This window comes from Gopherus evgoodei, chromosome 1 (genome assembly GCF_007399415.2).
Source record: "Gopherus evgoodei ecotype Sinaloan lineage chromosome 1, rGopEvg1_v1.p, whole genome shotgun sequence".
In the NCBI taxonomy this organism is placed as follows: Eukaryota; Metazoa; Chordata; order Testudines; family Testudinidae; genus Gopherus; species Gopherus evgoodei.
The window spans coordinates 119,704,856-119,717,371 of NC_044322.1; the positions used below are offsets into that span (position 1 = coordinate 119,704,856).

Genomic DNA, 12,516 nt, shown 5'->3' on the forward strand with positions numbered 1-12,516 from the left:
ATTCACGAATTTCCAGTTCAGGGGGGGGACCAGACTGACTCAGTTCTGAAAGTTTGAGGTTGGCAGCAGTACCGTTCATAGGCTTGGATGGCCGCAGCTTGTGCCTGTGGTTGCTGATCACATGTGCCCACTGAAGTGCCAAGAGCATCTTGGATGAGGGAGTGTCTCTTTTTGTACCTTACACAGCCTGCTGCACTCTACTGGCTCTAGGTACCACAGTGCTGATTGCACGGATAGCGCTCAGCTGCACATTTTGGCTTGCACAAAGCAAGCAGGGCAGGCCCCCTCCTGCTGAAAGTGTGGGCCTATGTGCGCAGCAGGTGGAGACACAAGCATAGGTGTTGGGAGGAACTAGGGGCGCACACACCCCCTGGCTTGAAGTGGTTTCCACCATTTACAGGCTTACAGCTTGGTTCAGGGTCTCTCGGCAACCCCGACACAAGAGGCCCCCAGGCCTGCCGGAGGGGGAGGGGGCTGCCGGCGCTGCGGCAGAGGATGCTGTGGCAGCAGCAGCCCTGAAGGGGGCCGAGCCGCCGCGGCGGGAGGAGGGGCCGGGCTGCCTGTGCCGTCACAACCGGGTCGCTGCGGAGCGTGTCTGCGCCGCTGGAGCCGCGGCTGCGGGGGGGAGGCGCAGCGGGACGCTGCTGCGAGCCATGTTGGGCGGCAGCGGCTGAGGAGCGGGCGGCGGAGGTAAGGCGGAGGCTCGTTTCCCGGGCTGCCCCCCGCCCCCAGATGCCGGGCCCGGGGGGCGGGCGCTGCGTTGCGCTGGGTGCAGCAGCCGCGGGGGCCAGCGGGCGGCAGCAGGACGGGCAAAGCCCCTGCTCCGCACCGCGCCCCGGCTATGGCCGGGGGACGCTCGGCTCCCCTCATCCCCTGGCGCCTGGAGCTGCCCCGCGTTCAGGGCCGGTTCCCCGGGGGAAGCGCCGCCGTGTCCGGGGCTGCGGGTGGTTTGGTTTCGAGCGCGGCTGCGGCGGTGCCGCTGCCTTGGTGACAGCGCGGGCGTCTGCCTGGAGCCGGCCACGCCGCGCCGCGGCGGGATGTGACAGCAGCTCGGCTCGTGCCTGAGCTTGGCGATTGGCTGGTGCAGAGAGCGAGGGTATCAGTTTGCAAGGAGGGAACTGAATCCTGATTTGTAAGTAGCAAAGGCAGATCGCGGGGTGTCGGCGCCACAGCCAGGGAGAGGAGATTGGCCAGTGGAGACTCCTGGGACTGTGGGGCTTGTTTCCGTTCACGCATCTGGGCAGAGTTCCCCTGGGCCGTGTCCCGAGGCTCCCTTGATGCCTTCGAGGAGCAGTGGGCACTGTCTGGGGGTCTCTGCTCGGTGTCCCCATCAGGCTCCCTTCTTATGACCCTTTGACCGCACTCCTGTCCCTGTTCTTTTATTAGTTGTCCCCCAGAATCAGTTGGGTTTTTGAGGTCCTGTAGATTCTCCCCTTAGGCTGGGGGGCATCCTTTAGCATTGGGTGGGCTTCCGCCTGTCCAGTTCCCAGAAACCCAATAGGTACAGTGCTGTGGGCTAACCTGCAGGCCTGGGGGCTTCTGCTCCTTGTGGGTTTAGGAATCAGTGATGGACTGTCAAGGGCTATGCTGTATTTTCTACCCAAATAATGGGGAGTGCTGAGTTTCCCTACTTGATCCCGCGGGCTAAGGTGTTCATAAGCCTGTTCAAAATTGATACTGTATATGATGCTTAATGTTTACTTAACAGGCACTGTCTGGCAAGGTCTCTCTCCAATTTCAAAAATCGTTTTCTTCCAACTTCCCACTTACTAGTCCAGCTGTTTGTAGGCCATATTGAATTTTTTTTCATGTCAGCATAATTTTGTTTTCTGTATTGTTGATCTTGAGAAGTGGGCTACTATGATCACTTTAAAATACCTGTGCCTAGTGTGTAGTGTTTTTGAGGGAAAAAAATAAATGCATGTAAATAACTATCTTGCAGACAGATGCAGAACTTAAAAACAGATTTTTGTACTTAACCCTGTCCAGCAATCCATTTGAATTTTTTATTATGTGACATTTGAATTGTCATTTCTTTTCATCCATGTTTCTGGGTTTTTTATTACAGAACTTGTGCTTTGACATTAGCATGGAAACCTTTTATTATTTTGTGTAGTGATGTTTGCGTACATGATACTTTACAGGAATACTTGATGGCAAGGTCTTTGCACCTGAGGAATTTACAATCTAAATTGTATGTCTGTTTTTACAGAAGTACTGTGATCTTAACACTTAGTGTTAAGCTCAGAATGGTACAGTGTGGTGTATCCACCTCCTCTGCAATTGACTCTCTTCTGAGTTGGAAGCGCCACCTGATGTTACTCCAGAGCTTGAGTGGGAGGAGTTTCCTTCCAACCGGTGCAACCTCCATTGCTCAAGTTGAAAAAAATAAGTTGGAGCAGGATTCTAATCCCCCATCTGCAAACCAGATTGATTGCTTGTACCTGGGGTGCAATGAGGGCTTTTGTGATCTCTGTCTTTCCAGTTAAGTTATCATGCAAGGGGCAGAAAGAGGCCACAGAATCAGGACTATAGTTATATGGACAAAGAACATGACAAATGACCCAGGTGGGTGGAGTAGATGATGGAGAGAGAGTACAAAATTTGAGAGATAATACACTTTCGAAGTGGATTAAGCTAAAATGGAAAAAGGCATTCTTCTGGAATATGAGTGTCCATACTGGGAGCTATTCTGGAATATCTTATTCTGCAATAACCATTCTAGTCAATTTCCGCATGCAGACAAGCCCTAAAAGGAAGCAGATTGCGTATTTGTTTTGTACATATCTTGGATTTCATTGTTCATGTGCAAGAGCAGAATATATCAACTGCGGAGAGCAAAAGAACAGCCATATTGGGTCAGACCAAAGGTCCATCTAGTCCAATATCCTGTCTTCCAACAGTGGCCAATGCCAAGTGCCCCAGAGGGAATGAACAAAACAGATAATCATCAGGTGATCGATTCCCTGTCACCCATTCACAGCTTCTGGCAAACAGAGGCTAGGGACACCATCCCTGCCCATCCTAGCTAAAAGCTATTGATGGTCCTATCCTCCATCAGTGTATCTAGTTCTTTTTTAATTTGGTTTTGTAAACAAAAGGGAATGATACAGAGGTGGTTTTATGTGCATTTGATTCAAACTCTTAACTCAGTCATGTAAGCTGAGGTGAGTTTAAAAGTGCAGGTTGTTCTGGAGAAAACACACTCTTTCCCCTTGTGAAAACAGCTTTACACTTGTGTTTGTCTCAAAGCCTCCTGTTTTTAAAAGCTCACTGTTGAGCTCTGTTTTTCTTCTGAAGCTTCAGTTCAACAGGTTACTTGGCCTCTGGGAACTCCTAGGTGAATATAAGCCAATTATTTTCCTACCAGTGTCTCACTAAACCCAAGACTAGTGTTAAATGTTGGAGGGGAGCTGAGACTGGTGTGGAAATACAATAGACCTTTACATATGTATAAACTTCAATATTTTAAAATTTGAAACCCTATCACTTTGTGTTGGCTAGTCCAAATTTAGACATGGAGTTTGCTGCTGCTCCCCTCCCAGCCAGTAGTACCAGGTTCAGTTAGTTTCTGTTCTAGTACTCTGGTTTCAGCACCTGTGCCATACATGTTTCCTAGAAACTGACATATGAAAGCTTTACACTGGAGTGAATTTGTTTTTAATGATCAATTTTTAATATAATTCCTAATCTGCCCTAGTACCATTTGAGAATACCAAGAAATGAGCTACGTCCAATCTTCCTTGGATTTATTATTTAATTGCTATATACCTAACTAAAAGCGCTTAACTAGAAACCATATTTAAAAATACATGTTGTGGATTAACATTTTTGAAAAAGTTGTAGAATGGCTGTGCCTGTTCTACAATAACCAGGGAAACAGTTTTAAACTGTCTTAGCCTGAACTGTTTTAAAATCATGTTTAATGCTGGTTCTCCAACAGGGTTTCATCGTCACTGTAGACAAGTTTGTGCTGTTTCCTGTCTGTCTGCCCTGTCTCTCCAGCTTAATACTCATCTGATGCAGTCACAGTGGCTTCTCCATCACCTCCATAACTAGTTTTTGCTTGTGCTGCCTCACTTATTTGGAAATCCCTTCCTCACGGTCACCATATCATGTGAGTCAGAGCAAAAAATGAAAAGAGACAAAGAAGAAATCTGTTTGAAAACGAAGGGTAGGCCAAATAAAATGGGAAAGTCAGAGATGAGTGTGACAGGTTTGGTCACAGAGACCCCCTTGGAACTGCCACCTGATGTGCTGAGACTACCTCTGAGCCCATTTTCCCTGCCAGCTTTGGACTTCAGAACCCTGCCTTGTTGAGCCAGACATGCTGGCCTGCTGCAAACACAGACCCAGGTCTGAACCATGTCCCCCAAAGCTGCAGGCTTTGACTGAAAACCACTTAGCAGGTTACTTATCTCCAGCACTGGGACACCCAGCTCCCAATGGGATCCGAACCCCAAATACATCTGTTTTACTCTGTATAAAGCTTAAACAGTGTAAACTCATAAATTGTCTGCTCTCTGTAATACTGATAGAGAGATATGAACAGCTATTTTCTCCCTCTGGTATTAATGACTCTCTCTGGGTTAATTAATAAGCAAAAGTGATTTTACTAAGTATAACAAGTAGGATTTAAGTGGTTCCAAATAATAACAGACTGATCAAAGTAAGTTACCAAGCAAAATCAAACAAAACACGCAAGTCTAAGTCTAATACAGTAAGAAACTGAACACAGGTAAATATCACCCTCAGAGATGTTCCAATAAGCTTATTTCACAGACTGGACTCCTGCCTAGTCTGGGCCCAACCCTTTTCAGACCAATGTTGTAGTTTATGGCCTGGGTCCAGCAATCACTTATGCTCCTGTAGTTACTGTCCTTTGTTCCAGTTTGTTTCAGGCATTTCTTTAGGGTGGAGAAGTCATCTCTTGAGCCAGCTGAAGACCAAATGGAGAGGCTTCCAGGGCTTCGATAGTCTTTCTCTTGTGTGTGGAAACCCCTTTGTTCTTCTGTGTAAAATCACAGTGATAAGATGGACTTTGTAGCCACCTGGGCAAGTCACATGTCCATGAGTGATTCAGCTTTTTGCAGGCCAATGCCATTGTTTACATGATAGTTTGAACATTCCCAGGAAAGTTCAGATGTGGATTGGTATTTCCCAAAGTCCATTGTCAGTTAAGCATTTCTTGATTGGGCACTTACTCAGACTAGGTCTTTCTCAAGAAGCTGACCAAATGCTTCATTGGTGCTACTAAGGGTACGTCTACATTACAGGATTGTTCTGATTTTACATAAACCAGTTTTGTAAAACAGATTGTATAAAGTCGAGTGCACACAGCCACACTAAGCATATTAATTGGGTGGTGCGCATCCATGTACTGAGGCTAGCGTCGATTTCCGGAGCTTTGCACTGTGGGTAGCTATCCCGTAGCTATCCCATAGTTCCTGCAGTCTCCTTCGCCCCTTGGAATTCTTGGTTGAGATCCCAGTGCCTGATGGGGCAAAAAACATTGTCGCGGATGGTTCTGGGTACAGCGTCACCCTCCTTCCGTGAAAGCAGCAGACAACCATTTCGCACCTTTTTTCCTGGGTGAACTGTGCAAACGCCATAGCACAGCAACCATGGACCCTGCTCAGATCAAGACCGCAATCGTGGACGTTGTAAACACCTCGTGCATTCTTGTGCAGTCTGTGCTGAACCAGGACCTGCAAAGCCAGCTGGGGGGGAGGCAGCTACGGCAGCGCGGCGACGAGAGTGATGAGGACATGGACACAGAATTCTCTCAAACCGTGGGCCCCTGTGCTTTGGAGATCATGCTGGTAATGGGGCAGGTTCTAGCCATTGAACGCCGATTTTGGGCCGAGGAAACAAGAACAGACTGGTGGGACTGCATAGTTTTGCAGCTTTGGGACAATTTGCAGTGGCTGCAAAACTTTTGCATGCATAAGGGCACTTTCATGGAACTTTGTGACTTGCTTTCCCCTGCCCGGAAACGCCAGAATACCAAGATGAGAGCAGCTCTCACAGTTGAGAAGCGAGTGGCAATAACCCTCTGGAAGCTTGCAACACCAGACAGCTACCGGTCAGTTGGGAATCAATTTGGAGTGGGAAAATCTACTGTGGGGGCTGCTGTGATGCAAGTAGCCAAAGCAATCACTAAGCTGCTGCTACGAAAGGTTGTGACTCTGAGAAACGTGCAGGTCATAGTGGATGGCTTTGCTGCAATGGGATTCCCTAACTGTGGGGGAGCGATAGATGGAACCCATATCCCTATCTTGGCACTGGAGCACCAGGCTACCCAGTACGTAAACCGCAAGGGGTACTTTTCAGTGGTGCTGCAAGCACTAGTGGATCACAAGGGACGTTTCACCGACATCCACGTGGGATGGCCTGGAAGGGTTCTTGACGCTCGCGTCTTCAGAAGCATTGCTCTGTTTAAATGGCTGCAGCGAGGGAATTACTTCCCAGACCAGAAAATAACAGTTAGGGATGTTGAAATGCATATAGTTATCCTGGGGGACCCAGCCTACCCCTTGGTGCCATGGCTCATGAAGCCATACACAGGCAGCCTGGACAGTAGTCAGGAGTTGTTCAACTGCAGGCTGAGCAAGTGCAGAATGGTGGTAGAATGTGCATTTGGCCGTTTAAAGGCGCGCTGGCGCACATTACTCACTCGCTCAGACCTCAGCCAAACCAGTGTCCCCATTGTTATTGCTGCTTGCTGTGTGCTCCACAATCTCTGTGAGAGTAAGGGGGAGACTTTTATGGCGGGTTGGGAGGCTGAGGCAAATCACCTGGCCGCTGATTGCGCGCAACCAGACACCAGGGCGATTAGAAGAGCACACCAGGAAGCAGTGTGCATCAGAGAAGCTTTGAAAATGAGTTTCATCATGGGCCAGGGTACAGTGTGACTGCTGTGTTTGTTTCCCCTTGATAAATCCCCCCCCCTTGATTGACTCATTCCCTGTAAGCAACCCACCCTCCCCCTTCGATTACAGCTTGCTTAAGCAAATAAATTCACTATCATTTAAAAATCATGTATTCTTTATTAAGTCATTATAAAAAGAGAGAGAGAACTGACAAGGTAGCCCGGGTGTGGTTTGGGAGGAGGATAGGAGGGAAGGAAAAGGCCACTAAAACAATTTCAAAGTAATGACAGCCTTTTGGTTGGGCTGTCCATGGGGGTGGAGTGGGCAGGTGCACGGAGCCTCCCCCCACGCATTCTTACACATCTGGGTGAGGAGGGTATGAAACATGGTAAGGGGTGAGGGTGGTTACACAGGGGCTGCAGCGGCACACTGTGACCCTGTTGCTGTTCCTGAAGCTCCACCAGATGTCGGAGGATGTCAGTCTGATCATGCAGCAGCCCCAGCATTGCATCCCGCCACTGCTGATCTTCCTGCCTACACCTTTGATCTTCCTGCCACCACCTCTCATCTCGAGCTTCCCTCTTGTCCTCACGTTCACTGGCATCTTTCCTGTAATTTGATGCCACGTCCTTCCACTCATTCAGATGAGCTCTTTCATTGCCGGTCACTTCCATGATTTCCGAGAACATTCCGTCTCGCGTAGTCTTTTTCCGCCGCCTTATCTGAGATAGTTTTCGGGATGGAGTAGGGAGGCTTGAAAAATTTGCAGCTGCATGAGGGAGTGAAAAAAAGGAGAGAAGTATTTAGAAAGATACATTTTACAGAACAGTGCTTATACTTTTTCACGGTGAACAACACTATTCACCTTACATAGCACATGTGATTTTACTACAAGGTTGCATTTTGCATCTTAGGCCTTGGCTACACTCACACTTTACAGGGCTGCAAGTGGGGTGTGAAAAAACACCCCCCTGAGCGCTGCAAGATACAGCGCTGTAAAGCGTCAGTGTAATCAGGGCAGCAGCGCTGGGAGCATGGCTCCCAGCGCTGCACGCTACACCTGTAAGGGATGTGGTTTACATGCAGCGCTGGGAGAGCTCTCTCCCAGCGCTGCTGCTCTGACTACACTCACACTTCAAAGCGCTGCCGCGGCAGCGCTCCTGCAGCGCTGCCGGGGCAGCGCTTTGAAATTCCAAATGTAGCCATACCCTTAGTATTGGGTGCCTGCGGCGCTGGTGTTGGAGATGCCCTCCTTTTGCAATTACCAAGCAAATCCTGTTCAGTGCTGCTTCTTTCCTGTTAACATGCACAGCTGAAACCACCGCCCTCCATCCAATTCTCTGGGATGATTTGCTTTACCCCTCCCCCCACCGCGTGGCAGGTATCATGGAAGATCACTGCTAAACGCCCCCCCTCCCCCACTGCATGGCTAATAGCAGGGAAGATCCCTGCTAGCCAAACGCGAAAAAGCTCAGCGCCATTCCCCACTCCCCCAACCCCCCCGGCTTGGCTACCTGGAAGGAAGGATTTCTTTTAAGCGACAGGCAGACAGCCCAGTAGGAATGGCCATCTCTGTCCCCTTAATTAAACTCCTGAATTTCAACCAGGTTACCATGAACGATATCACTCTTTTGAGGATAACACAGCAAGATAAAGAATGGATGTTGCTTGAATGCCAGCAATCACCAGGACCATACACAGCTAGGCTTTGTCATGCAATGATACCAGATTACTTGCTACATGCATGGCGTGGTCAAGTGTCCTACCATGGAGGACGGAATAAGGCTGCCCTGCCCAGAAACTTTCTGCAAAGGCTTTTGGAGTATCTCCAGGAGAGCTTCAAGGAGCTGTCTCTGGAGGATTTCTGCTCCATCCCCAGACATGTTAACAGATTTTTCCAATAACTGTACTGGCCACAAATGCATCCCAAGTCCTCAGGGCAAATTAATCATTAAAAAACACTTGCTTTTAAACTACGTTTTATATTTACAACGGTACACTCACCAGAGGTCGCTTCCATGGCTTCATTGTCTGGGCTAGCGGCTTGGGAGGGTAATTCCGTCTGGGTGAGAGAAAACTCCTGGCTGTTGGGGAGAACGGAGTGCTATGTGCTCTCTGCAAGCTCATCCTCCTCTTCCTCCTCCTCATCTTCCCCGTCTGCAGAATCCTCAGCCATGGCTGAGATTGCCATCCCCACTTTGGAATCCACGGACAGGGGTGGGGAACTGGTGGCGGACCCCCTTAGATTGCATGCAGCTCAGCGTAGAAGTGGCATGTTTTCGGCCCTGCCCCGGACCTTCCGTTTGCTTCTTTGATTTTCTGGTAGGCTTGTCTGAGCTCCTTAACTTTCACATGGCACTGCACTGAGTCCCTGGTGTGGCCTTGGAAATTTTTTCAAATGTTTTTTCATTTCATCTTTTGGAACGAAGTTCTGTTAGCACGGAATCCTCTCCCCATATAGCGATCAGATCCAGTAACTCCCGTGCAGTCCATGCTGGAGCTCTTTTTCGATTCTCAGGAGACTGCATTGTTACCTGTGTTGATGAGCTCTGCGTGGTCACCTGTGCTGGTGAGCTCTCCACGCTGGCCAAACAGGAAATGAAATTCAAAAGTTCGTGGGGCTTTTCCTGTCTGCCTGGCCAGTGCATCCGAGTTCAGATTGCTTTCCAGAGCAGTCACAGTGGTGCACTGTGGGATACCGCCTGAAGGCCAATACCGTCGATTTGCGGCCACACTAACCCTAATCCAACATGGCAATACTGATTTCAGCGCTACTCCTCTCTTTGGGGAGGAGTACAGAGACTGGTTTTAAGAGCCCTTTATATCGATATAAAAGGCCTCGTTGTGTGGACAGGTGTAGGGTTAAATTGGTTTAACGCTGGTTAAATTGGTATAAACGTTGAGCTACAAGTACATAGCCAATATTCATAACTTCAATTTCAAGAATGATACATACAGCATAATCATAACCAGCAAATTACAACCATTCCATAGACACCTTACTTGACCTCCTTTTTACAAGATTTGGTGCAACTATAGGACCTTGGTTACAGCAATCATCTATATGGTCACAGTTCATGTCAATAATGCCACAATGAGCATTGTAAATACAAGAAGCTACTAAGAGGATGAGGCTGACTTTGGCTGTAGAGGGATAATACAGACACTGCTGGCTCCTGTCATTTGCACTGCACTATAATTAGGTTACCCAAAACAAGACACTGGCAGACTAACTCCTCAAGCACCTGCCTGGATCTTGTCTCTGTGCTGTCCTCATTCCTCTTCAAAAATTAAGGTTCAGTCATGTTGGGTCAATCAATATAAAGTAGTTGAGCATGCTGGGCTTCTATTTCCACTTATTTCCATTCAAGCAGATGCTTTTCTATCTCTTAGAGAGGAAAGGAAGTTACCAACTGTCCAGAAATATTAGTTAGCACTTTCAAAATTCTTTTGAAGCTGGAGATCGAATGAAGGTATAATCTAACCAGGAAGAGGGATCCCCCCTTCTAGCCCATTGCATACTCATCACTAAATGTCTGCCAGTTTGGATAGCTCAGCACCCACACTGTTTAGCAAATACATAATAAATAATGAACAAAGTAGGATAGTGTGCTCTAAGGAGCATAGTAATTACTTAAGTAAGCAACTTTTATTAAATATGAGAGAATAACAGTAAGGTTTTTTTGAAGTATTAATCAAGTTGGAGAGCTTGTAGGAGCAGGATTTTATATGCACTATGAGAATTAATGTATGATTTGACTTCATCCTGCCAGCCACCCTTTTTGAATAGCAGAAAAGAATGACAGACCCAGAACAATCCTTATGACTGATTATGGTCACCCTTTTGTTTTAGGATAAGTTATAATGTCTACTATGCTTTCCCATATGTATTACAAATAAGGCACTCTAGTTAAATATACATTTATTTGTTTTAAGGTTTAGTAAGAGACAGGATCTTGTATTGTATCTATGTTAAGGAGATTAGAAGAATGGTGAGGGCCTGAAGCCCCAGTGTGAATTGTTTTAGTTATAAAGATTTAGCAAGGCTTGATTTACAATGTATTCTGCTGAATTTACAATACTGCTGTCTGTGTACCTTTGAAGGTTTCTGTAAGAGATTGTTTTGTAAATGAGGAATGCATGCATCAGGAAAAGATAAGGTGTGAAAACCATCACAAAGGTCCAGATGGTCAGGAAAAAGTGAGAGACTTGGAAAAACCAGGAGACAGTCAGAAAACTATAAACATCAACTGGCAGGACTGTGTGTGTGTGTAACTAAAAAGCGTATGCTAACTGTTGTATTTTCAATAAATGCTGCATATTTGCCTTCTCCTATAAAAGACCCTGTGTGCTTTGTATGAGCATAACGAGTTTACCTTAGGTGGAAGAATTGTTTGTTTAAATGTGTAAATCTGACCTATAATATATGTTTTAGTTGCTCATAATGCATTAATAAATGTTAGTGTACCTGAGGTTTCCTTGTATAGCAGGCAGCAAAGAATTCTGTGGCACCTTATAGACTAACAGACGTTTTGGAGCATGAGCTTTCGTGGGTGAATACCCACTTCTTCAGATGCATGTGGTGGAAATATCCAGGGGCAGGTATATATATGCTAGCAAGCAAGCTAGAGGTAACGAGGTCAGTTCAATCAGGGAGGATGAGGCCCTGTTCTAGCAGTTGAGGTGTGAAAACCATGAGAGGAGAAACTGGTTCTGTAGTTGGCAAGCCATTCACAGTTGGCTTGCCAACTACAGAACCAGTTTCTCCTCTCATGGTTTTCACACCTCAACTGCTAGAACAGGGCCTCATCCTCCCTGATTGAACTGACCTCGTTACCTCTAGCTTGCTTGCTAGCATATATATACCTGCCCCTGGATATTTCCACCACATGCATCTGAAGAAGTGGGTATTCACCCACGAAAGCTCATGCTCCAAAACGTCTGTTAGTCTATAAGGTGCCACAGGATTCTTTGCTGCTTTTACAGATCCAGACTAACACGGCTACCCCTCTGATACTTGTATAGCAGGGTGCATGCATCTGTATGTCCAGTAATCAATACTATTCTCATAAACAGTGAAATCTCAGTAAGACAGACTACTAAAGAAATGGAATACATTTATTTACAAGGGGACTATTGATATTCTCATGGTGTCTTGCATATTGATAAGAATATGTACCTCTCAGTTGTCTTGCATTTATCATGACAGCCACGTCTGCAGTTCTGTCATGCTGACAGTGAGGTTTGTGGTGTGAGAGTTGATGCTGTCTCTAATTGCTGTCAGTTCTGCACACATGTTTCAGACAAATGTAGTGAAGCAGTCCAGACCCAGCAGAGTGGCAAGGAACAGCCCTCCCATACTGTGGCTAGAACAGGAGTAGGAAGGAATAGACTACAGAGAGAGGAGAAATGAAGGACGAGGGAGGTAGAAGACATGGGGCACCTGGGAAATCAAGAAGAAACTGTGGGAGGAGAATTATGGTTTGTGTCTCAGGGCTCAATGCTGGAGTCTTCGGAGATTGTAATTTGTGATGGGATGGACAGTGCACAAAGGGGTTAATAGTCCTGCAGATGGCCTGTATTAGGCCTAGATCCACAACTTCCCCCAGGAATATCAAGCCCGGAGGCAATAAAAAGAGAGGAA

The 12,516-nt window shown here is 47.1% G+C and overlaps 1 protein-coding gene across 13 annotated transcripts in view; it reads left to right on the forward strand.

The window, feature by feature from the left end:
• The first annotated feature begins 629 nt into the window (after positions 1-629).
• The window catches only part of INPP4A (inositol polyphosphate-4-phosphatase type I A), a 192,930-nt gene continuing 181,043 nt past the window's right edge, over positions 630-12,516 (forward strand). For 12 of the 13 annotated variants that reach the window (XM_030570810.1, XM_030570838.1, XM_030570820.1 and 9 more), the window contains exon 1: positions 630-690. The gene's annotated coding sequence lies outside the window, so the exon portion shown is untranslated. Of the gene's footprint in view, positions 691-1,089; positions 1,133-12,516 lie in introns of those variants that run through there. The other variant, XM_030570757.1, reaches the window with a different exon arrangement.